Source organism: Carassius carassius, chromosome 39 (genome assembly GCF_963082965.1).
Source record: "Carassius carassius chromosome 39, fCarCar2.1, whole genome shotgun sequence".
NCBI lineage: Eukaryota > Metazoa > Chordata > Actinopteri > Cypriniformes > Cyprinidae > Carassius > Carassius carassius.
This window is the reverse complement of record NC_081793.1, coordinates 10,176,415-10,201,429: the sequence shown is the minus strand read 5'-3', so window position 1 is coordinate 10,201,429 and position 25,015 is coordinate 10,176,415.

Here is a 25,015-nt window from a genome sequence, read left to right as displayed (position 1 = left end):
AGGATTGAGTAGGATGCAGGGATTTACTAGGATGGAGTGGTAACAAATAAATATAAGGATATTGCACATTTTTATTGCATAAGTGGGGGACATTTAACTGTTCATGAGGTAGATTTTCTGGGGGCAGTAACTGTTCTTGTGCCTGACTTTTCTGGTATTTGCGGCTTTGAGGCGCCAGCCAGATGGCAAAAGTTCAAAGATGGGGTAACTTGGATGTGAGGGATCCAGAGTGATTTTCTGAGCCCTTTTCCTCACTCTGGATGTATACAGTTCTTGAATGGTGGGAGCACCAATAATCCTTTCAGCAGTCCGAACTATTCTCTGTAGTAAATAATAATAATAATTCATTACATTTATATAGCGCTTTTCTAGGCACTCAAAGCGCTTTACATTGTCAGGGGGGTATCTCCTCATCCACCACCAGTGTGTAGCATCCACCTGGATGATGCAACGGCAGCCATATTGCGCCAGAACGCCCACCACACACCAGCTTACTGGTGGAGAGGAGACCAGGAGTGATGAAACCACTCAGCGGATATGGGGATTGATAGGAGGCCATGATGGTCAGAGGCCAATGGGCGAATTATTTTTTTTTTTTATTATTTTATTTATGCAGATTTTTTACATACATAATACAAACAATACAAAAATAAACGAACACAAACAGCCAGCAATCGCACATAATATAAAAAGGAAAAGGTATACTTATACGTGTCCATTCACTGAGCAGATGCCCTAAAACGTCCACCGATTAAGTCAAGGAAGCCTGTACCTGAGGGGAGTGAGGGACTCAGTGAGGATAAAAAATAAATAGAATAAAAAAATATATATAAAAAAGAATAAATTAAGTCCCAGTTTGTGGGCTCTTCTTCCTGATGTAATCTATGAAAGGGCCCCAGATCTTCTTGAATTTATCTAGAGAGTTAGACATAGAAAACCGTATTTCTTCAAGGTATAAACAGGAAACCATATCATTAAGCCACCACTTGAAACAAGGAGGGGAAGCTGATTTCCACTCCTTTAGGATAACTCATTTTGCGATGGTCATACCAAACATGAGGGCTTGTTGTAAAGCAGAAGGAAGAGCCAAAGAATCGTTGGAGCAGCCCAATATCACTAAGAGACAGTCAGGAGCCAGTTGTCTATTATAAACAGCACTGTACAAACTGAAAATGTCAACCCAGAATCTAGTGAGCTTAGAGCAGGACCAGAAAAGATGCCCAAGAGTTCCCTCCGCTGATTTGCATTTATCACAAGTTGGGGAAACAGCAGGAAAAAATTTATTCAGTCTAGTCTTGGAAAAGTGCAACCTATGAACTACTTTAAACTGGATAAGCTGAAGTCGAGCATTAATAGAGCATGATTTTATCCTGTTTAAACCTATCGCCCATAACTCATCAGATATAGCTTCGCCAGTGTCCTTGATCCACGCCTCTTTAATATGGAGAGATGGGGTTGCCACAACGAAGAGATTAACCAACCGAGAGACCAAATGTTTGGAGGTGGGAGGGGTGGTCATTATATCAAAAAAGTCATGTTGCATGGGGGTCGCATTTAGAGGAGAAGAAGTATGCTTGACAAAATTCCTAATTTGTAGATAACGAAAAAATTGATTAGTAGAGAGTTTAAATTTAGCCTGGAGTTGGGCAAAAGAAGCAAAGTGATTATCAATGTAGAGATCTCTGATAGTAGTTATACCTTTATTTGACCACTGCATAAAACCAGCATCTATCATACCAGGCTTGAAGCAGGGGTTCTGACATATGGGGGCATGAATTGACTTTTCTGGGAGGTTCAGAATTACCTTGATTTGCTTTAAAATCTTTATACAGTTGCAGAGTAAGAAATTATTCCATAACGATTTAATTTTAATATCAGGTTTTGAGAATAAAATGGCTGACAAGGAGGCACCAGTAAGTGACACAGCATTACTAAGCTCAATCTCAGGCCATCTAGGGCCGGGACCGCACACCTCTGACCCCACAGCCATGGAGTGATTCCAGAAAACCCATGCTCAGGCGTTACAGGCCCAGTAGTAATGCCGAAAGACAGGCAAGCCTAAACCACCCTCCTCCGTGGACTTCTGTAAGTGGGCCTTTGAAATACGGGCAGGCTTGGAGGCCCAGACGAAGGGCATGATAATAGAGTCTAACATCTTGAAAAAGGAAGAAGTGAGGAAGATGGGCACATTCTAAAATAAATAAGTACATTTTGGGAGCACAACCATTTTAACAATGTTGACACGGCCAATCAATGAGAGGGGGAGAAGTTTCCACTTATCTATCATACACTTAAGCCTGCCAATCAGATCCATATAATTAAGTTTAAAGAGAAGTTTTGGACTTCTGGGGATGTTAATCCCCAGGTAAGAAAAATGTTCATGGGATACTCTAAAGGGCAGATTATGAAGAAAAATGGAATCAAGACCATTAGATAAAGGCATAAGAACAGATTTCTCCCAGTTTATAGTAAATCCAGAGAGTCGTCCAAAGCCATCTATCAGATTAAGAAGGGGTGAAAGGGATGTTTTTTACATCTGAAAGGGTCAGAATTATATCATCTGCGTATAGACCAATGGTGCACTCGGATGTGCCGCACCTTATGCCGGAAATTTGGGGGTTGACTCTAATGGCAATGGCCAGCGGCTCAAGAGCTAAAGCAAAGAGCATTGGAGAGAGGCAGCAGCCCTGCCTGGTGCCACGGTGTAATGGGAACGGTGGAGATCTTTCATGGTTGGTTAGAACAGAAGATTGGGGAGCAGCATAAAGCATTTTTAATAAATTCATAAATTTCGACCCAAATCCAAATTTGTCAAGTGCAGCGAACATATATTTCCATTCCACCTGATCAAAGGCCTGCTGGGCATCAAGAGAGATCACAGCAGAGTGGGGCAGTTTAGTTGAATACATTAAATTAAGCAAACACCTTGTGTTTGAAAAGGAAAATCTATCGGGAATGAAACCTGATTGATCAGGATGAATTAAAGTGGCAATGTATTTTTTTAACCGGTTGGACAGGACTTTAGCTATAATTTTTTGGTCGGAGTTAAGAAGGGATAGGGGACGATACGAAGAGACATTTGTTTCGTCTCTGTCCTTTTTTAATAGGACACAGATGTGGGCGTCGTAGAGAGTATGGGGGAAAGTACCCTTTTTCACTGAGCAATTGACCATCCGCAGTAGGAGTGGGGCAATAACGTCTATGTGTGTCTTGTAAAATTCTATCCCGAACCCATCTGGACCGCATGCTTTGCCACCGGGAAAAGAACGAATAGCGTTTCTGATCTCCTCCAGTGTAAATTCAGATTCCAATTCTAGTCTTGCAAACTCAGAAAGAACTGGATTGTTTAGAGTATGAAGAAAATTGGCAATATCTGTATCCGTGGCAATAGATCTGGAAATATATAGCTGGCTATAAAAACTAAAAAATCTGTCGTTGATCTGCTTGTGGTCAGTTAATAGCTGACCGGTGGAGGAGGAAATTTTATGTATTGCCCTATCAGAAATGACGCCCTTCAGTTGCCTAGCGAGCAATTTATCAGCCTTATCACCCAACTCGAAGTGCTTCTGCTTTAGTTTGCGAATATAGTTCCCAACCTGCTCACCCAGAATATGGTTGTATTCGTATTTCACTTTCAAAATAGAGCTAAGAGTATCTTCAGAGCCTGAGTTTTGATATTCCTTCTCCAGTTTAGCTAGTTCAGCCTCAATATCAGTGCGATGCCTGATCCTGGCCCTTTTGCGAGAAGACTGATATGAGATGATGTGCCCTCTTATCATGGCTTTAAACGACTCCCACAAAGTAGAATCAGAGACAGCGCCGTTGTCATTAGTGAGCATAAAATCAACAATTTTGGTTGATATATAGGCCCTGAACGTGTCATCCAGATATAGAGAAGGGTTGAATTTCCAGCTATATTGAGGGGCATAAAGTTTAAAGTCAATCACCAATGAAAGGGGCGCATGGTCGGAAATTAAGATACTGTGGTAAGTTGAGCTTATTACATTTGAAATAAGTCTGGAGTCAACCAGCATATAATCAATTCTAGTGAAACTGCCATGCACGGGGGAGAAAAAAGAAAATTTCTTTTCTAGGGGGTGTTGGTGTCTCCATATGTCAACCAAATCTAAAGAATTGGCAAGGTTATTGAGAACAGAGACCAATTTCAATAATGGGGCCACGGATGAGGAGGACCTATCCAATAGCGGATCAAAATAGCAATTAAAGTCGCCGCCGATAATTATGTTGAAATCATTGTATTCTGTGACAAGGTTGAATATTTTACAGAAAAAATCGGGGTTATCGAAATTTGGGGCATAAATGTTTAAGAGGACTAAAGGGACTAAGTTAACCGTACCCGTAACAAGTATGAATCTCCCACCTGGATCGGTAGTCTGGGATTTGAATACAAATGGGATGGTTCTGCAAACAAGAATGGCAACCCCCCTCGCCTTAGAGGAAAAGGTGGACTGGTACACCTGTGACACCCACGCAGATCTTAAGCGCCTCTGCTCTGAAGGCTGAATATGGGTCTCCTGTAAAAATAAAATATCAGACGACAGGGACTTCAAATGTGAAAATACTTTACCTCGTTTAAGAGCCCTGCCCATACCCCTACAATTCCAAGTGGTAAAAGTGATGTGACTCATCCCTGATCTAAGTGAATATATGACATATATCTATGTGGAGGGACATAGGATGAAGTTGGACACGTGACATACAAAGGGCTGGCAAAACAAAACATAATAAAAAAAGACAGATAAAGAAAAACAAATAAAAACCCCAAAAGACCCAAACCCGCTAAAAGAACTAAGCGGTACATCCCACTAGCTAACAAGGAGGCAGCCGGGTAACAGAGCCCGCCAACTTACACACCAAAAAAGGCCCACTTACCACGGGGCCCCGTGCGCATCTCCAACACATTAACAAATGGTTAAATTGCACCCACAAACAGTACTCAGTAAGCGATATTCAGAACACACGCTTGGTGAGATGAAAATAACAAGAGGAAGGGTATAAACGGTGCAGCATAGAACATCAAACTTAAGAAAATAAGAAGAAAATACCACTGAGAAGTGTATATATATGAAAAGATAAGCGCATAAATTAATAAACATAGCTGGGAGTGTCAATCAGTAAAATCAAAGGTAAAAAAATAAAAATAAAATTATAGTAACAATATTAAAAAATATATAAATCATGATAAAAAATTAAAAAAAATAAAAAAAAAAAAAAAAAGAATGAAATTGTCCCAGACTCCCAGATATAGATTTGTGTACCCGAAAAAGACACTGTGTGAAACGCTATTTAAATACATGACGTTACTATGCTGCATCAACAACCAACTGAAAGTAAAAGTTAAACCTGAACCTTTATCAAAACGTGGAATAAGAAAATATCCAGAGCAAGAAAAAATAAATATGTGCATATAATCTATGTATAACGATAGATATACATATATACTATACACAATAATAATAGCCTATGATATATAGGATTTAAGAGTCATTCGCTGGGCCTAACGAGTTGGCAAACCGTTCAGCATCAGCAGGTGACACAAACATCTTCGTTGTGTTATTGTAGTCGACGTGGAGCTTGGCTGGAAAACGCAGGGAACATTTAGCACCAGCTTCGGTTAGCCGCTTCCTCACGCTTGTATAGGCTTGCCGCTGTGCCGAGACCTCCGCCGTGTAGTCAGGGAAAATAGAGACTCTCTCACCGTGATAGTACAGGGGTGCTTGTTGACGGCTGAGTCGCAGTATGTCGAGCACATCCCGATCGTTATGGACCTTGGCGATAATGATCAGTGGCCGCTCATTAGGTTGAGGCTTCGGTCTCAGGCTACGGTGGGCGCGGTCTATTTTTACAGGTCTGCTAAAGTTATCGTGACCGAGTAACTCTGGAATCAACTTAGAAACAAAGTCAGTAGGGCTGCCTTTCTCTTCCCCTTCTTTAATGCCCACAATCCTGACATTGAGTCTGCGGGAGCGGCCCTCCAAGTCGTTCACTTTCGCCCTGAGGAGACCGTTAGCCACCTGTAGCTCGCTGCACGTAGCTTCCAGAGCTGTTATGCGGCTGTCACTGGCTGACAAGGCTTCGTCGAAGTCATCAAAGCGGCGCTCGGTTTCCTGGGTTTTTTTCTGAAGCGATGATAGCGTTACTTCAATTGCGTCGAGACGGCCCTCCAGAGATTTCTTTAGGGCATCCATGAGAGAGGTGATTTTCGCAAGCTCAGCCCCATGGCTAGCAATACCAGCTAGTATCGCATCGTTGCTAGCGGCCGACGAGCTCGTCTTGGATGTATCCCTCTGACTATCGTCTTTCTTAGGCATGTCGGCATAAAACCACTCCCGACAGGTTACAGCAAAGTTTTAAGGGCAAATCAGCGTAAAATAAAGTTAAAGTGCAATAATATGAAAGTAAAATTAAGGAGATGTCACGGAGCACTCCGAAAACACGTCTACTCCATTACTGCGCACGAGCGCCCCCCCCAATGGGCGAATTTAGCCAGGATGCCGAGGTCACACCTCTACTCTTTTCGGAAGACAACCTGGGATTTTTAATGACCACAGAGAGTCAGGACCTCGGTTTAACGTCTCATCCGAAGGACGGTGCTTGTTGACAATATATTGTCCCCATCATTGCACTGGGGCACTAGGACCCACACAGACCACAGGGTGAGCACCCCCTGTTGGCCTCACTACCACCTCTTCCAGCAGCAACCTAGTTTTCCCAGGAGGTCTCCCATCCAGGTACTGACCAGGCTCAGCCCTGCTTAGCTTCAGTGGGCAACCGGTCTTGGGCTCCAGGGTGATATGGCTGTCGGCTGTAGTCTTCTGATGTCTGATTTTGTAGCTGAACCAAACCAGACACTTATTGAAGTGCACAGTACAGACTCAATGATGGCAGTGTCAAGCGTGAAGAGAGAGGACTCAAACGCAGAGGATAAGTGAAACAGTTTATTTGTACAACCATGAATCCAAAAATAATCCAATGTCTGAAGACACACACACGAACAAAAACCCAAGTGTAACAGCTCCAAAGCCGTCCGTACAGTCACCTGCCGACACAGGCTGTGGAGACCACCACTGGTACAATGCCCAATGGGACATTGAAAAACGTAAGACTCCTCGTCTAGACGTCCTGAGTAACACAGTGGAAAACAGGTAAGGAAACAGACTCACAGTACTGTCACAAAGTCAACACGAAATCTACTGGCAACAAGGGACAGACACAACAGGGAATATAAGGGAAAATGGGAACAACGACAGGTGAGGGCAATCAGCTCGTGATCTGCACACACCAGCACCGATTTATCAGCGCTGATTGCCCAGGTCACAAGCTGCAGACAATGACAGGACACAAACAACAGGGAAGCCGATGAAGCACCCTGAACCGTGACAGTACCCCCCCCCCCCCCCCTCCCTCAGGTACGCCACCTGACGTCCCCGGAGGACTCACCATGATCCCGATGGAATTGGTCAATGAGAGCGCGATCCAGAATGTCACGAGCCGGAATCCATCATCTCTCCTCCGGACCATAGCCCTCCCAGTCTACCAGGTACTGATAACCTCTACCCCTCCGTCTCACATCAAGGAGCCGCAGTACCATATAAGCAGGAGACCCCTCGATGAGTCTAGGAGGCGGCGGGACAGAGGTCTGGGGCTGAAGGGGGGAGCGAATGACGGGCTTTATCTTAGAGACATGAAACACCGGGTGGATATTCTTAAACTGGGGGGTTAAATTGAGTTGAACCGACACCGGACTGGGCACCTTAGAGATGGCAAACGGTCCAATAAATTTGGGTCCCAGTTTACGTGAGGGGAGTCTGAGAGGAAGGTCCTTGGAGGACAACCAGACCTTCTGACCGCACACGTAAAGTGGGGGCTTAGCACGGTGATGGTCCGCTGATGCCTTGTTCCTGTCACCAGTCCGAGTGAGGGCTTCTCTGGTGACCCCCCACGTACGGAGGCATCTCTGAATAAACAAGTGCGTGGATGGAACAACGGCATCAAATTCTTGGGAGGGGAATAAGGGTGGCTGGTAGCCTAAACAGCACTGGAAGGGAGACAAACCAGTAGATTAGACCAGGAGGGAGTTATGAGCATACTCCACCAAAGTTAATCTGGAACTCCAAGATGACGGTTCTGCGGACGCCACACAACGCAAGACTCTCTCCAGATCCTGGTTAGCACGCTCACCCTGACCATTTGTCTGTGGGTGATACCCAGAGGAAAGACTCGCAGTCGCCCCCAGCTGTCGACAGAACTCTGCCCAAAACGTAGACACAAATTGGGGACCCCTGTCAGACACCACGTTAGCCGGGAGGCCATGAATATGGAAAACGTGATCCAGGACAATAGTCGCTGTCTCCTCGCTGAGGGCTATTTGGGGAGGGGAATAAAATGTGCGGACTTCGAGAACCTGTCCACCACAGTAAGGACTACCGTGTTGCCGCTAGATGGAGGTAGGCCTGTGACAAAGTACATAGCTATGTGTGACCAGGGTCTCGAAGGGACAGGCAGCAGCTGGAGTAACCCTGCTGGGGGTCGATTGGAACCCTTCCCCGCAGCACAAACAGGACATGCCGACACGAACTGACGAGCGTCCCGCGCCATGGAATGCCACCAGAAACGTTGCTTGATTAAACTACAGGTACGAGTCACTCCTGGGTGGCAAGCTTGTACGGACGAGTGACCCCACTGTAGGACATTAGTTCGGACCGATTCTGGCATGAACAACAGGCTCTCCGGGCAACCCGCGGGAACTGTGACGTTGTGCAGAGCTGAGCAGACTCTGGACTCCACGCCCCAGGTGAACATTGCTACTACCCGATCGGGGGGCAGAATGGTCACCAGAAAGATGGATCTTGGTTCAGCCTCAAAGATCCGCGAAAGAGCGTCAGGCTAAGAATAGTGCCCAGCGAGCCTGTCGGGAATTCAGTCATTTAGCGGTACGAATATATTCTAGGTTCTTATGATCGGTCCAAACTAAAAAAGGGTCCTCCGCGCCCTCTAATCAGTGACGCCACTCCTCCAGCGCTAACTTAATACTCCCTATTCCCGATGTCCTAATTCCATTCCGAGGGGGTTAAACGATGAGAAAAAAATGCACAGGGATGTACTCTGTCAACTGAAGGTGACCTCAGAGACAAAATTGCCCCTGCTCCCACCTCTGACGCATCCACCTCCACAACGAACTGACAAGACGGATCGGGAGTTACAAGCATGGGAGCCAAAATAAAGCGACTCTTTAAAATTAGAGAATGCAGCCTGAGCCTGCGGCGACCAACAGAAACGTCTACGAGTGGAGGTGAGATCCGTCAGAGGAGATGCGACCTGGCAAAAATTCCGAATGAACCGCCTGTAAAAATTGGCAAACCCCAGAAATCGCTGGACCGCTCTACGACTATCTGGGGTGGGTGACTGCTTTTACCTTGGGAGGGTCCATTCGGATTCCTTCGGGTAAAGAACAAATCCCAGGAACGGAACCTACCGTGCGTGAAACTCGCACTTCTCCACCTTGGCGGAAAAAACGATTCTCAAGCAGCCGCTGGAGTACTCGCCTGACTTGTTGGACATGGTCGCGCTCGTTCTGGGAGAAGATCAGGATGTCATCGAGATAAACAAATACAAACCGGTCGACCATGTCTCTAAGCATGTCATTGACGAGTGCCTGGAAGACCGCTGAAGAGTTAGAAAGTCCAAAGGGCATGACCAAATACTCAAAGTGCCCCGTGGGGATGTTAAAGGCGGTCTTCCATTTGTCCCCCTCCCTAATCCGAACTAGGTGATAAGCATTGCGAAGGTCCAACTTCGTAAAGATGGCCGCCCCCTGCAAGAGCTCGAAGGCCGATGACATCAACGGCAAAGGATAACGATTCTTGACCGTGATGTCATTCAAGCCCAGATAATCTATACAGGGACGGAGTGATCCATCCTTCTTCCCCACGAAGAAGAACCCCGCCCCAGCCGGAGAAGAAGAGGGCCGGATGATGCCAGCTGCCTGAGAATCATTGATGTACTTCTCCATGGCCTCGCTCTCAGGCCCGGAAAGAGAGTAAAGGCACCCCCTAGGTGGAGAAGTGCCAGGCAACAGATCTATCACACAGTCATACGGGCAGTGCGGAGGAAGAGATGAAGCTCGGGACTTAATGAAAACCGCTCTCAAGTCATGGTAACCCTTCAGTACATTTGCCAGGCTCACCGGCTGCTCGTGTAACACAGAATGAGACAAAACAGGAGAAAATGCAGGGGCCGAACATTGAGATAAACAAAAAGAGCTCCATGCCAAAACAGAATTAAGAGTCCAGTCAATGTGTGAGTTATGCTTGACCAACCATGTGTGTCCTAACACTAATGGAGCGGAGGGAGAATGAATGAGGAGAAAATTAATCTCCTCAGCATGGTTATCCGAGAGGGTGAGAGTGATAAACTTGGTGGAGTGTGTAATACTAGTGAGGTGGGTGCCGCACAGAGTCCTGGTTGAAATGGGCTCGGCCAGTGGAACAGATGGAACACCTAATCGGGCAGCCAGCTCATTGTCCATAAAATCACCCTCTGCTCCAGAATCAATTAAAGCGGACACCTGATGAATAGTCTTATTAAATTGTAATAAAGCCTGGAGGATGGAACGACCACCAGAGGGCAGCAATGTATTAGTGAAGCTCACCGTACGCCCCTCCTTGGATGAAAAATGCCGCCCCTTCACTGGACACGAGGCCGCCACATGCAGGTGAGGGCAATCAGCTCGTAATCTGCACACACCAGTGCCGATGTATCAGCGCTGATTGCCCATGTCACGAGCTGCAGACAATGACAGGACACAGAAAACAGGGAAGCCGATGAAGTGCCCTGGACCGTGACAGGCAGAGTAGAACTGTTTCAGCAGCTCCTGTGGCAGGTTAAACTTCCTCAGCTGGCGAAGGAAGTACAACCTTTGTTGGGCCTTTGTGTCAATGTGATTGTCCCACATTAGGTCCTGAGAGATGGTGGTTCCCAGGAATCTGAATGACTCCACTGCAGCCACAGTGCTGTTCATGATGGTGAATGGGGGGAGTGCAGGGGGGTTTCTCCTAAAGTCCATGATCATCTCCACTGTTTTGAGCGTGTTCAGCTCCAGGTTGTTAAGACTGCACCAGACAGCCAGCTGCTCAACCTCTTGTCTGTAAGCAGACTCGTCACCATCCTGGATGAGGCTGATGACTGTAGTGTCGTCTGCAAACCTCAGGAGCTTGACAGAGGAGTCTTTATAGGTGCAGTCGTTGGTGTCCCTGAGGGACAGCAGTGTTGGTGGAGCGGCTGTTTGACATGAATTTCCCCAGTCTCACTAAGTGTTGCCTATCTGTCAGAAAGCTGGTGATCCACTGACAGATAGAGCTAGGAACAGAGAGCTGGGTCAGTTTGGTCTGGAGGGCTGTTGGGATGATGGTGTTGAACAGAGCAAGCTTACTTTACTCTGCCTTCCCATGTTATACGCTGCGCATGTGGGGCACTGTTTTTCTTTCTGCCACAACAATGACCTAGGTACTGATCAGGAAACTTAACCAAATTTATCCATGGTCATTATTTTACTGGGCATAAATTTGCCCAGTGGCCCACATTCAAATTTGTATAGCTGTTTTGGCAAATTGATTGAATTGCCTCAGTGACTCCTCAGACACTCTCTTTCATGCCATACAACACCATCATTCATACTTTTTCACACCCTTTCACACCCCCTTTTTGCCAAAAACATATTTTTTTCTCAAAATGTCAGCTGATTGTGAACTAAATAGTTTTAGCTGTGGAATGGCACATTTTGTGTAGGATAACATGAACCTTTTATGTTAGACTCTACTTAGCGTAGACCTGGTATCATTCCACATAGTTTCTAGTTGTCATGCAACTGGGCAACATCAGTCACTATAAAGTTTAGTTTAACACCGTTGTATAAACCTCTTTTTCTTTCTTTCCTTCTTTCTTTAAAATCTAATAGATTAATTTGTTTAGAATATTAGGCCTAGGCATTGGGCATTTGAGAGAGCCAATTATAATTTCTCAAATGTCACTTGTTTGTCTAATTTAACGTTTAGTCAAATACTTTTTTGTTATTGCTCGAGCAACTTTGAGAAGAGGATTGGAGAAATCTGCATAATCTAGGATCCATGGCCATCAACATTTCCATCTTGTTATCCCCAGTGATGACAGTATATGTGATTTCATGATTTTGGATCTTTTAAATAATTTTTTATTCAATATTATTTTATTCAATCTAGCCTTAGAAAATTACCTTTAAACAAAATGGAGTGACCAATATTTCTATTTTCTCAACCATATATATATATATATATACAACCCGAATTCCGGAAAAGTTGGGACGTTTTTTAAATTTTAATAAAATGAAAACTAAAAGACTTTCAAATCACATGAGCCAATATTTTATTCACAATAGAACATAGATAACATAGCAAATGTTTAAACTGAGAAATTTTACGCACAAAATTAGCTCATTTCAATTTTGATTTCTGCTACAGGTCTCAAAATAGTTGGGACGGGGCATGTTTACCATGGTGTAGCATCTCCTTTTCTTTTCAAAACAGTTTGAAGACGTCTGGGCATTGAGGCTATGAGTTGCTGGAGTTTTGCTGTTGGAATTTGGTCCCATTCTTGCCTTATATAGATTTCCAGCTGCTGAAGAGTTCGTGGTCGTCTTTGACGTATTTTTCGTTTAATGATGCGCCAAATGTTCTCTATAGGTGAAAGATCTGGACTGCAGGCAGGCCAGGTTAGCACCCGGACTCTTCTACGACGAAGCCATGCTGTTGTTATAGCTGCAGTATGTGGTTTTGCATTGTCCTGCTGAAATAAACAAGGCCTTCCCTGAAATAGACGTTGTTTGGAGGGAAGCATATGTTGCTCTAAAACCTTTATATACCTTTCAGCATTCACAGAGCCTTCCAAAACATGCAAGCTGCCCATACCGTATGCACTTATGCACCCCCATACCATCAGAGATGCTGGCTTTTGAACTGAACGCTGATAACATGCTGGAAGGTCTCCCTCCTCTTTAGCCCGGAGGACACGGCGTCCGTGATTTCCAACAAGAATGTCAAATTTGGACTCGTCTGACCATAAAACACTATTCCACTTTGAAATAGTCCATTTTAAATGAGCCTTGGCCCACAGGACACGACGGCGCTTCTGGACCATGTTCACATATGGCTTCCTTTTTGCATGATAGAGCTTTAGTTGGCATAGCTGATGGCACGGCGGATTGTGTTTACCGACAGTGGTTTCTGAAAGTATTCCTGGGCCCATTTAGTAATGTCATTGACACAATCATGCCGATGAGTGATGCAGTGTCGTCTGAGAGCCCGAAGACCACGGGCATCCAATAAAGGTCTCCGGCCTTGTCCCTTACGCACAGAGATTTCTCCAGTTTCTCTGAATCTTTTGATGATGTTATGCACTGCAGATGATGAGATTTGCAAAGCCTTTGCAATTTGACGTTGAGGAACATTGTTTTTAAAGTTTTCCACAATTTTTTTATGCAGTCTTTCACAGATTGGAGAGCCTCTGCCCATCTTTACTTCTGAGAGACTCTGCTTCTCTAAGACAAAGCTTTTATAGCTAATCATGTTACAGACCTGATATCAATTAACTTAATTAATCACTAGATGTTCTCCCAGCTGAATCTTTTCAAAACTGCTTGCTTTTTTAGCCATTTGTTGCCCCCGTGCCAACTTTTTTGAGACCTGTAGCAGGCATTAAATTTTAAATGAGCTAATTAAGTGGATAAAAGTGTAAAATTTCTCAGTTTAAACATTTGCTACGTTATCTATGTTCTATTGTGAATAAAATATTGGCTCATGTGATTTGAAATTCCTTTAGTTTTCATTTTATTAAAATTTAAAAAACGTCCCAACTTTTCCGGAATTCGGGTTGTATATATATATATATATTCTATTGTTCATCAAGATACCTTTTTTTCCCTTTTTTCCCCCCAAAAAGGGTTCAGCATAGTTGTCAAGTATTCAGTTGTGCTTTTCCCCCTAGTTGGTTAATGAAACTATGCCAAATCCAGCTTCATGTTTACCTGATTGGTGAGTCAAGTACTCACTTCTCTCTGTCAAAATTAATTTTTCTTTAAGATATAAGGCTGGACTGGAACCTATTCAAAAGCAGATTGAGAATGTTAGATAAAACACAGAATTTAAAGAAGTGCTGTGAAACCAATGAATAATCAAGATTAATATAGTTAATAAAATAAAATAATTAACATTTGAAGCAGTCTCTATAGTGTTCATTGAATATGCAGCACCTGTGCACTGAAGGGATGGAATTCCTTCTGGTTAGATCATCAGCCTGGGCTGTTGCACTGGGTCGTCAGTCTGTGATGGCACCCAAAGACCTGATGTTGTGGTGTATGGTCTCCATTGTTTCTCTGCTTCTTCTCAGTCTGGCTTTTGGTTGCTTTCTGACAGAGTTTTGCATTTTATAATGTTCTTTTCACCCTCAGGAAAAGTCTCAAGTGAAAGATTCACATTTTCCTGCTTTAATTCAGTCCTTCTCCATGCTGAAATGTGCTCTCCTTTTTCTAGGGGGGGGGGGGGCATCCATCAGCCCCTCCCTCTTCTTCTCTCTGCAGCTGTGTTTGCTGCTTTGCCACTTCTAGACAGACTCCAGTTCATTGCTTCCCTTTGTCAAGGCACTGTTCCAGAAGTCATCTGAAATTTTAACACTCAGAGACTGCATTAATCAAATGTACCTATGTAACTTCTGACCATATTGTGCCTGAGCAGTCAGCTCTTTTTCTAATTTTCACTTTTCAACCTCCTCTTTCAGTGGTCCCTCAATAAAAACAAAATCGTCTGGTTGAAAACAGCAGTTCTCTTATTCTATGTTAGTAAAGCAAGTTCCTCATTGCAGGAAAATAGCAAACATTTTCTTTTCTTTGCAAAATGCAGAAATCTGCTACCTTTATTATCTTAGTATACTGCAATATACAGCATGACATGCATATGGTAAAATAAAGACTTTTTCTTCTAATTTGCCATACATGATTCAGAATAATCTGGTATTGGTGAATTAATGTTTCCTAACCAACTGAAAATAATTCCTATTATTGTAAATAAAATAATTTAATTTAATTATTTAAGCAACTAGTTCCCTTCCTATTGAAAATACCTATGGCTTTTGAATCAAAATGTCTATTTTCCTCTCTTTACGCATTGCACTACACAAGTTATTTTTTTAGTTAACTCAAGCCCAAATCTCTGAAACTCTGTAATGGATTAACTTTCATACTGTGTCCCAGGGATAACAAGATACACATTTTAGATGTCTTCACATATTAGATATAAATTTTTAAGCATATGCAATCTTTTAAATTCATCTATTAAGACAAGTTATTAAATACTAAATGCATATCTTATTTTAATTAATATATTATTATTTTTATATTCGGGACAGTCCATTTCTTGGAACATTTTAATTCATTTTTTCTCTAAAATAACATTCATACAATTCACTTTATTGTTTTAGGGCTCATGCACTCATTCTTTCTTAACACCAGCCTGCCCGTCTCTGTAACCTTATCACACTCAAGTGATGGTCCAGGAGGGGAGAGCACATCTTGCTCCACCAGATATAGAGTCTATTTTCTCATACAACCACAGCCAGTCACACAGACACTTACATTAAAACACATTAAAACAGAGTACTCTACACTCCTTCCGAGTGACATGTCAGTTCTACTCACTCTTTCACTGATGCACTTCCTCAACACAGTAAAAAGCAGTGCTTTGCAGGATTTCTGCCTTCCCATTGAGACCTCTGTATCTTACGACTTCTACAGAGCAGTATCCAAAGGACTTTTCCGCGCTTTCTATACTACATCTGTTTCACATTTACTGCTGTCTCTTTTAGGCCCAGTCTACAATAAAAACAGATCATTGCATGCAATGTATTTCTGCCTACACTATCTAGATTCAAATTATGTCACATATCAAGGACCTTTCAGTAAACCAATGATGTGCATGCAGTTATTTCTTCAGGAATCAAAACCCTTTTTCTTTTTGTTCTATAAATTTGGAGGAGCATTTTTGAGTGTCTATACTACCACCGGCCGACTCTGACAACATAAAATATATAAGCAAAAACTGCCTACCTTATTGTTTAGTGGCCACTATTTATGTTGTTCATCAAGCCAGCACAAAGTGGTCCTTTACCCACTGCTTCTTTCCAGTCCCTGTTCTGGTGCCAAATGTGGTGGCTTCTGCCATGTCTAGAAGAATCACTCTCTAAGTCTTGGGGTTTTGATTTTATTATCAAGAGACAATAAAACCGAGAAAGCTCTGCAGAACAGTCTGTCGAGTCTGTGTCGGTTCTCTATTTTATACAGTGCTTCTGAAGGCGTGCCCATGTTCAATAAATTTCATACTTATGGTTCTGTTTATCAACTCTTTTAATTTTTTTGGCTGTGTCTCCAGCTTGATTTTTTTATTATTTAGAATTAATTTTAAGTGAAACGAGGAGACATAATCATATATTATGTCTTTTGTCAAAACAGGACATGCATCTTTACCATATACTGTACTTTTGTAATGTGTGCACCAAGGAGGTCTCATCATATATTTTGTCTAATGTCCAAATAGAGTGTGCAGCTGCACCATATACACCATTGCACTCTCTGCACATTCCATTCTCATGCAGGCCTCTACACACAGGCAATTGCATGATTATAACAGTATAATAACTTGATACATAAATGGCTAGACTCAATTTGACCTGAACTTCCTGAAAAACGTCCCAGCGTGACATTAGTTTTGTCATGACCACAACATATTATCACGTTCCCATGAGTTATGTCGTGGTCACGAAAAAAACTAATGTCATGCTGGGAGATATTAATTCAGGTTTTCCCAGATGGCATATATATATGTGTGTGTGTGTGTTTGTGTGTGTGTGTGTGTGTGTGTGTTTCTTAAAACCTGTAAGAAACTCATTATTACATTTCTGTTTGTTTTTTTTTGCTGAATTTCTGTTACTTATATTATGTGCATAGTAAAAGGTGTTGTTTATTAATTCAAGATACCTAATGCATTAAATAACAGCAACTAACAAATTGACCCTTATTGTAGTGTTATCTTTTTTAATATTTTGAATTCTTGATACATTAATATTTCATAATTGCTTAATTCCTTTAGCAAGATAGATAGATAGATAGATAGATAGATAGATAGATAGATAGATAGATAGATAGATAGATAGATAGATAGATAGATAGATAGATAGATAGATAGATAGATAGTTTCAATTGAGGAACAGATGTTCATCAGATGAGAGTAACCACATTTGGTTTCTTTCCTCTAGCCAGCCATGGTGAATGAGGTGGAATGAAGCCGCTTAATTCTATGCTAAGTGTGGCATCAATTAAAGAAAAACACACCGCTTGGTATGCTGAGTATAGTATTTTTCTTTCATTAATACCAGGATGTGGTAGTGGGTGCTTAAAAACTGACACTGTTAACTATTAACCTAAAATCAATTACGTTCAGAATCCTTGCAATGATAGCTTGATGTTGAGTCCTGCTTTTTCGGCAGTCACATGTATGTAACTGTTCTTCACTAGAACTGACATACCATCTGTGGTCTAATAATCCTCAATATTCAGCTCAGTGCCTGCACACAAACAAACACACGTTGGCTTTCTATGGGATTTATGGGGTCATCCTATGGACGTAATGGTTTTTATACAGTAAAAACTGTATTTTCTATCCCATTACCCTATCCCTCACAGAAAAATTACTAATATTATATGATAAATAAAAAAATAATTTTGTATGATTTGAAAGCTGTTTTCCCCATTGGGACCAAAAAATTACTGGTATTACTACACTTGTTGGAACATTTGGTTCCCATAATATTAGGAATACCAGGTTGACACACCGGGAACATGTGTGTGCGTTGGTACACAATACTAGTTACACCAAAAGCACATAAAGGCATTTCATTTAGGAAAAAAAGCCTATATCTTTCAATTTAGAATGTTCCAATCTGATACTTTACATTACATTACATTTACATTTATTCATTTAGCAGACGCTTTTATCCAAAGTGACTTACAAATGAAGACAGTGGAAGCAATCAAAAACAACAAAAAGAGTAATGATATATAAGTGCTATAACAAGTCTCAGTTAAGTTAACACAGTACACGTAGCATGGGCTTTTAAATAATATATTAAATAAAGAGAAAACAGATATATAAGATACAGATATAAGAAAAATAGAGCAAGCTAGGGGAGGTCATTCCACCAGGAGGGAACATTTAATTTAAAAGTCTGTAAAAGTGACTTTGTGCTTCTTTTGGATGGCACAATCAAGCGATCTTCACTTGCAGAATGCAAGCTTCTAGAGGGAACATAAGTCTGAAGTAACAAATTTAGGTAAATGGGTGCAGAGCCAGTGGTAGTTTTGTACGCAAACATCAATGCCTTGAATTTTATTCGAGCAGCTATTGGAAGCCAGTGCAAATTGATAAACAGAAGTGTGACGTTATTTTTGGCTCATTAAAAATTAATCTTGCTGCCGCGTTCTGGATTAATTGTAAAAGTTTGATAGAACTGGCTGGAGGACCTGCCAAGAGGTCATTGCAATAGTCCAGCCTGGACAGAACAAGAGCTTGAAAAAGGAGTTGTGCAGCATCTTCCGAAAGAAAGGGCTTGATCTTCTTGATGTTGAATAAAGCAAATCTGCAGGATCGGAGAGTTTTAGCAATGTGGTCTGAAAAAGTTGATCATCAATCATAACTCCAAGGCTTCTAGCTGTTTTTGAAGGAGTTATGTGCCTAACTTGATGGTGAAATTGTGATGAAACGATGGGTTTGCTGGAATCACAAGCAGTTCTGTCCTGCCAAGGTTGAGTTGAAGATGATGGTCCATCATCCAGAAAGAAATGTCTGTTAGACAAGCTGAGATGCGAATAGCTATCGCCGGATCATCAGGGTGGAATGACAGGTAGAGTTGATACTTAGTATCAGAATTATCATGAGCTGCATGGGGAACTGAAGGTTGAGGATCCAAATGCAGAAATGAAGACACAAAAAATCCAAACAATGACAGAGTTCATGGCTGGGGCAAATGGAGAAATCCAGAATAACAGTCAAAGTAACAAAACACAAGAGAACCAGGATACAAGGCTTAGAAATGCAGTTATTACACATGAAAGAAAATGAACAGCTTCTGTACTGACAAAATAAAGTTAATGAGACACAGGAGAAAGCAATGAGCGCTGATGAATCTGTACAAAGGATAATGGGCAATGTAGTCCATGACAGTGACTATAGTCTGGTGTGGAGTGCCCTCTAGTGGACAATCAGGGCACTTCAGCTGGTGCAAGTGACAGGTGTTAAGTGCTTCATGTGGTGGCATTCACATTAAATATTTTATTATCACTACTACTATCTACTGAACTCAAAAATAAAATTTAATATTACATGGATACTCCACCCCAAAATTAACTTTTTGTTATTAATCACTTACCCTCATGTCGTTCCAAACCCGTAACATCTTTGCTCTCTTCGGAACACAATTTAAGATATTTTGGAGGCTTGTGACTGTCCCATAGACTGCCAAGTAAAATACACTGTCAAGATCCAGAAAATATTAAAGGGTTAGTTCACCAGAGAATCTTCTTCTACTCACCCTTGAAGCATCTTACTTGTATGACTTTCTTCTTTCAGAATAATCCAGTCTGAGTAATATTAAATATTGTCCTTGCTCTTCCAAGCCTTTCAATGGGGTTGAGCTGTCAACAGGTTTGTTGTCAACAGTTCAGAAAATGTGAAATAAAGAAATAACTTCCCTCACACGGCTCCGGGGGGTGAATAAAGTCCCCCTGTAGCTAATCCATGCATTTTTGTAAGATATATCCAGATTTCAAATGTAATAAACACTTTTTTTCTCAATTCTGCTGACTGTGGGGAACCGGAAGACGTGCAGGCGGACATCGTAGCTCGTCAGTGCTGGGTGGTTAGTGATGAGCGCAGTGAGAGAACAAATCAAATGCAGGTCACAAATTAAAAGCACAAAATGAGGATTTGTAAAGAAAAATGTTGGAGGATTTCGAAATAAGCCAAGAGGCTTTCTTTTGCTCCTACATTTCCCAGAGGCACATGCATGATGCATACGTCTTCCATCTTATTCACCCCCTGGAGCCGTGTGATGGACGTTTCATTACAGATACACGCACTTTATTCCACGTCTTCTGAACTGTGTACAACGAACACCCCCTTACCCCATTGAAATGCTTGGAAGAGCAAGGAAATTTTTTATATAACTCCGATTGGATTATTCTGAAAGAAGAAAGTCACATGAATCAAGTACGCTTTGACGGTGAGTAGAAGATGGACGAATATTCATTCTCAAGTAAACTAACCCTTTAAAAGCATCGTCAGAATGGTGCATCTGCCATCAGTGGATCAACCTGTTTTCTTTCAAATCAAAGCTTATATACACAAAGAAAACATCCTTGTGGCATGGCTGACATAGAAGGGGGGTTCCCCTCATTAGAAATGTGATGAAAGATTTTCATCTGTTTTATACAGCAGTTCAGTTCAGTTTCAGTTTATTGTCCCCTAAGGGAAACTTAGAGCCAGGTAAACACACAGGTAGCACAACAGGTAAACACCACATACACATACGAATAACAATACAAACTACTAATTAAAAACACTGTTTCACTACTACTCATCTAAATCAAGAATTATGCAAGTTTAGCAACCGAATTGCACTTGGTATAAAAAAGTTCTTTGTCCTATTGGATTTAAAACGAGGGACTCTGAATCCCCTGGTCTAAGGAGAGGACCTCAAAAGAACAATGAAGGGGGTGATTTACACAGTCCAATATGGCATCTGCTTTCCTCATAACCTGCCTCTCATAAATATTTGTCAAGGAAACCTGTGGGCAGCCTATTGACTTACCAGCCACCTTTACAATATAGCTGGGGTTATTTTTCTCCCTCAGGCTGATGCCCCCATACCAGGCAATAAAAGCAAAAGTAAGGACAGATTCAATAAAAGGTTTATAAAATAAAGACTGGATAACCTTATCAACATTAAAAGAGTTAAGCTTCCTTAGGAAGTACAATCGTTGTTGTCCCTTTTTACAGATCATCTCTGCATTTATGTTAAATTTAAGTTTATTGTCTATCACAGTGCCCAGATATGTGTACTGCTCTACCACCTCTATGCTGATTCCTTTTATATAGGTGGGTGGAGGAGAACCAGATTGTTTTCTCCTCAAATCTATGAGCATATCCTTGGTTTTAGAGGTGTTAAGATGGAGAAAAGACCTGTCACACCAACTTACAAACTCATCGACCACTGGCCCATGCTGAGATTCATGTTTCTGCAGTAAACTGACAATAACTGTATCATCCGCATATTTCAGGATGTGTCTATTACTATACTGACTGCTACAATCGTTAGTGTAGAGGATGTATAGTAAAGGTGAAAGTACACAACCCTGCGGGGAGCCAGTGGAAGAGACACGCCTTCCAGAGAGACAACCATTCACCTTAACTTGCTGTGTTCTGTTAGTTAAAAAGTCCATAATTAAGCACACAAGATTACTCTCAATGTTAAATTCTGATAATAATTTACTGACTAAAGCATTTGGCTGGATAGTATTAAAAGCAGAAGAAAAATCCAAAAACAAGAGCCTGGCATGTATACCAGGACCCTCTAAATGTCTATACAGGAGATTTAAAAGTGTAATCTTGGCATCCTCTACCCCTCTGCTAGCCCTATATGCAAATTGCATGGGGTCCAGGGCCCCACCCACCCTGAACAGCAGAAGCCGCTTTACAATCCTTTCAAATGACTTCATGACCAGTGAGGTCAATGCCACTGGTCTGAAGTAATTTAGTGTGCTCACAGAGTTGCCCTTTGCCACTGGAACTATGATAGACTCCTTCCAAGCCATTGGGACCCTTCCCTGTTCCCAGGAAATCTCAAAGATGTCGGCAAACACCCCACAGAGCTGCTCTGAACAGCACTTCAACAATCTCCCAGTAATTCCATCCGGTCCTGGACTCTTATTTACCTTAATTCTCTTTAATACTGACCTAACCTCCTCTTTTGTAATTGAGAAAGGAATAGATTTTACCTGAGCCTGTTCCTCCATTAATTTCTTTAGTTTGTCTGAAAAGTCATGAATATCAAATATGAAAAACAGGTGATCAATGCTTCAGATAACTCACTATCATTTGTATACATTGGCAATTGGACTGATTTTTTTGTGTGTTTTTTGCAACCCTATCATTCTTTTCACCCCATCCCATGCTACCTTCAGGTTGTTACTGCCCAGTCTTTCCTCTATCTTATTTTTATATTGCAATTTAGCCTTCTTGATTTCTGCTCGGACCTCCTTCGTTGCCTCCCTAATTTCATGCTCATCCCCCTTATGAAAAGCACTATGTTTTTCATTAATACTTGTTTCAATGAGCTAGTGACCCATGGCTTATTATTTGCATACACTTTTACATATTTTTTGGGAATAATAGAATCCACACAAAGAAATATAGCAACATACAGCGTCAACAAGCTCATCAATATCTGAAGCAGAGTCAATGAAAACAGACCAATCGGTGTAGTCAAAACAACCTTGTAATTTCAGAACTTACTCTTCGTCCCAGATCTCAATCTCTCTAGTTTAAACTTCCCCCCTTTTGAGTATAGGTCTGTACATCGGGATGAGATTAATAGTACAGTGATCTGAAGATCCTATGGGAGCCAGAGGGGAGGCCTTATAAGCCTCCTTAATTGAACCATAGCATTTGTCCAAAGTCTTATTTTTTCTAGTTGGATATGTGACATATTGATAAAAATTGAGGGATTTACTCGGTTTGCAATTATTAAAATCCCCCATAAGCAGACATGGGGTATCCGGGGAAAGAGATTGAAGTCTTTTAGTCACTTTACGAATAATATCGGCAGCAGTTTGTATGTTTGCTTTGGGTTGAATATATATTACATCACAAATATCTGGGGAAATTCTCTCGGGAGATAGAACGGACGAACGGAGATGAAAAGCAGTTCGATGTTAGGAGTGCATATCTTTTCCCTGACGATGATGTTGCTACACCACCGCTGGTTTATATATACACACACTCCACCACCCTGAGATTTCCCCATGACTTCAGAGTCTCTATCCATCCTAACAGGCGCCCCAAAGCCGCTGATCGATAAGTTTGTGTCGATGTCTTTAGACGACAGCCACGTCTCACTGAAGGCCATAATACAGGCGTTCCTGTATTCCTGTAGATAGTTCGAATTTGCTTGTAGCTCATCAATCTTATTTCTGAGTGACTGAGCATTTACAAATATTATTGAAGGGAGCGGAATATGTCGTATTTTTTGTTGTTTTAACCGGAGTCGTACGCCACCTCTCCTTCCTCGCTTCCTCTCTTTACGAGAGTTTTTGCAACCATTTCCAGGAGACCTGCGCCTAGAGATCTCGGCTAGAATGTCTTCAGATACAAGCGGGTCCCAGTATATATTTCCCATACGCGGATTGTCCCATCGCATCAAACATTCCCGAGAGTATGTCCTTACCGGCTCACATTGCTGGCTGTGTTCGCCTTAGACATAATAAATCCATAAAGTCCATTAGATGACAACGTAGTATATCTCCATGGCGACTGCTTAAATGAACAATTGTGTCTAATCCATTTCCATCAAACAACGATTCAAAACAAGAAACTTATTTAGCACTTCTTGACAAACAAACGCAGACAACAACACACCTGCTGCTGGTCGCTACAACAAGAGTAACTGCTGTTTTACAATTTTGAGCATGCAATAGTTTATTGAAGTTGATTGTAAAGCCATGGCTCATGTTCAAAATGGTAAAACAGCAGACCTTGGAATAAGAATGAAAGATACTAATATTAGTGTAGATGCCATTTTTCTTACAATGTAAAGAGTACATTGGGTGTTATGGGAAGTGTTCCCAGTTCCAGTAGACCTAAATTATGCAGCCTAACAATTCTTTTACAGATTTGAATGATAGAAATGCCATAGTGTATTATGTGTATGCCAAGTTAAAGAGATGGGTGTGCCTCCTGAACAACACCAGGTATTTTTTTCAAGAGTTTAGATGCTAAATAGGAAAAGGATCTGCCGCCCTCAGTTGATTTTGATATTCTCTGTATTATTAAATGGCTAAAGTTTTGGACTATAATGCGATATGATCTTGCTCAAGTATTGAGGAGCTTAACCATTCAGGCTTTATAAATAAAAAGCAAGAGTTTATAACATATTCTTTGTTCGGTAAAGAGCCAGTGCAGAGTTGACAGAAACGGGCTAATATGGTTGTACTTCTTGGCTCTATTAAGAACTCTAGCTGCTGCGTTTTGGAGCAGCTGGAGTTTGTTTATCACGTGCACAGAATAACTAGCCTGACTACGTCAGACTTCGTACTTCCGCTCAATTTCATTTCACTTCTATAATCAGTCTGAGATAGCGACCTATCTCCCAGTTTTCCTCTGGCCTCAAAACATCCGGCAAATCAACAAACAGAGGGTGGGCTGAAAGCCATAACATAGATGCAAAGCGCCGAATGTAAGATCGCAGTTTAGATTAGGGAAATCAAAAATGACAATGGACATGGAGACACGGGATGCTATTCACAGAGTGTTTGTTTTACATTTTGAATGGAGGTGATGTCGTGGCCCTAATCTCGACGGGTTTTGGGAAAAGTTTAATTTATCAACTGTTACCGATCGTCAGCAAGAAACTGGGGAGGCCAAAGTCCAGCAAGGAGATAATTGTGATTGTGTCCACCTTGGTTGTTTTCATGGAGGATCAGGTTAAAGATGCATGCGAAACATGCTCTATGTTTTTTGTTTTTTCTCGCAGCATACCTGTGTTTACTACAGAAGTTCGAGGCGACTGAGCCGGCACATAACACACGTCATAATCAAACGTTATGTGATTGGCTTATGGGTAACCAATGATTTTAAACTTCAAA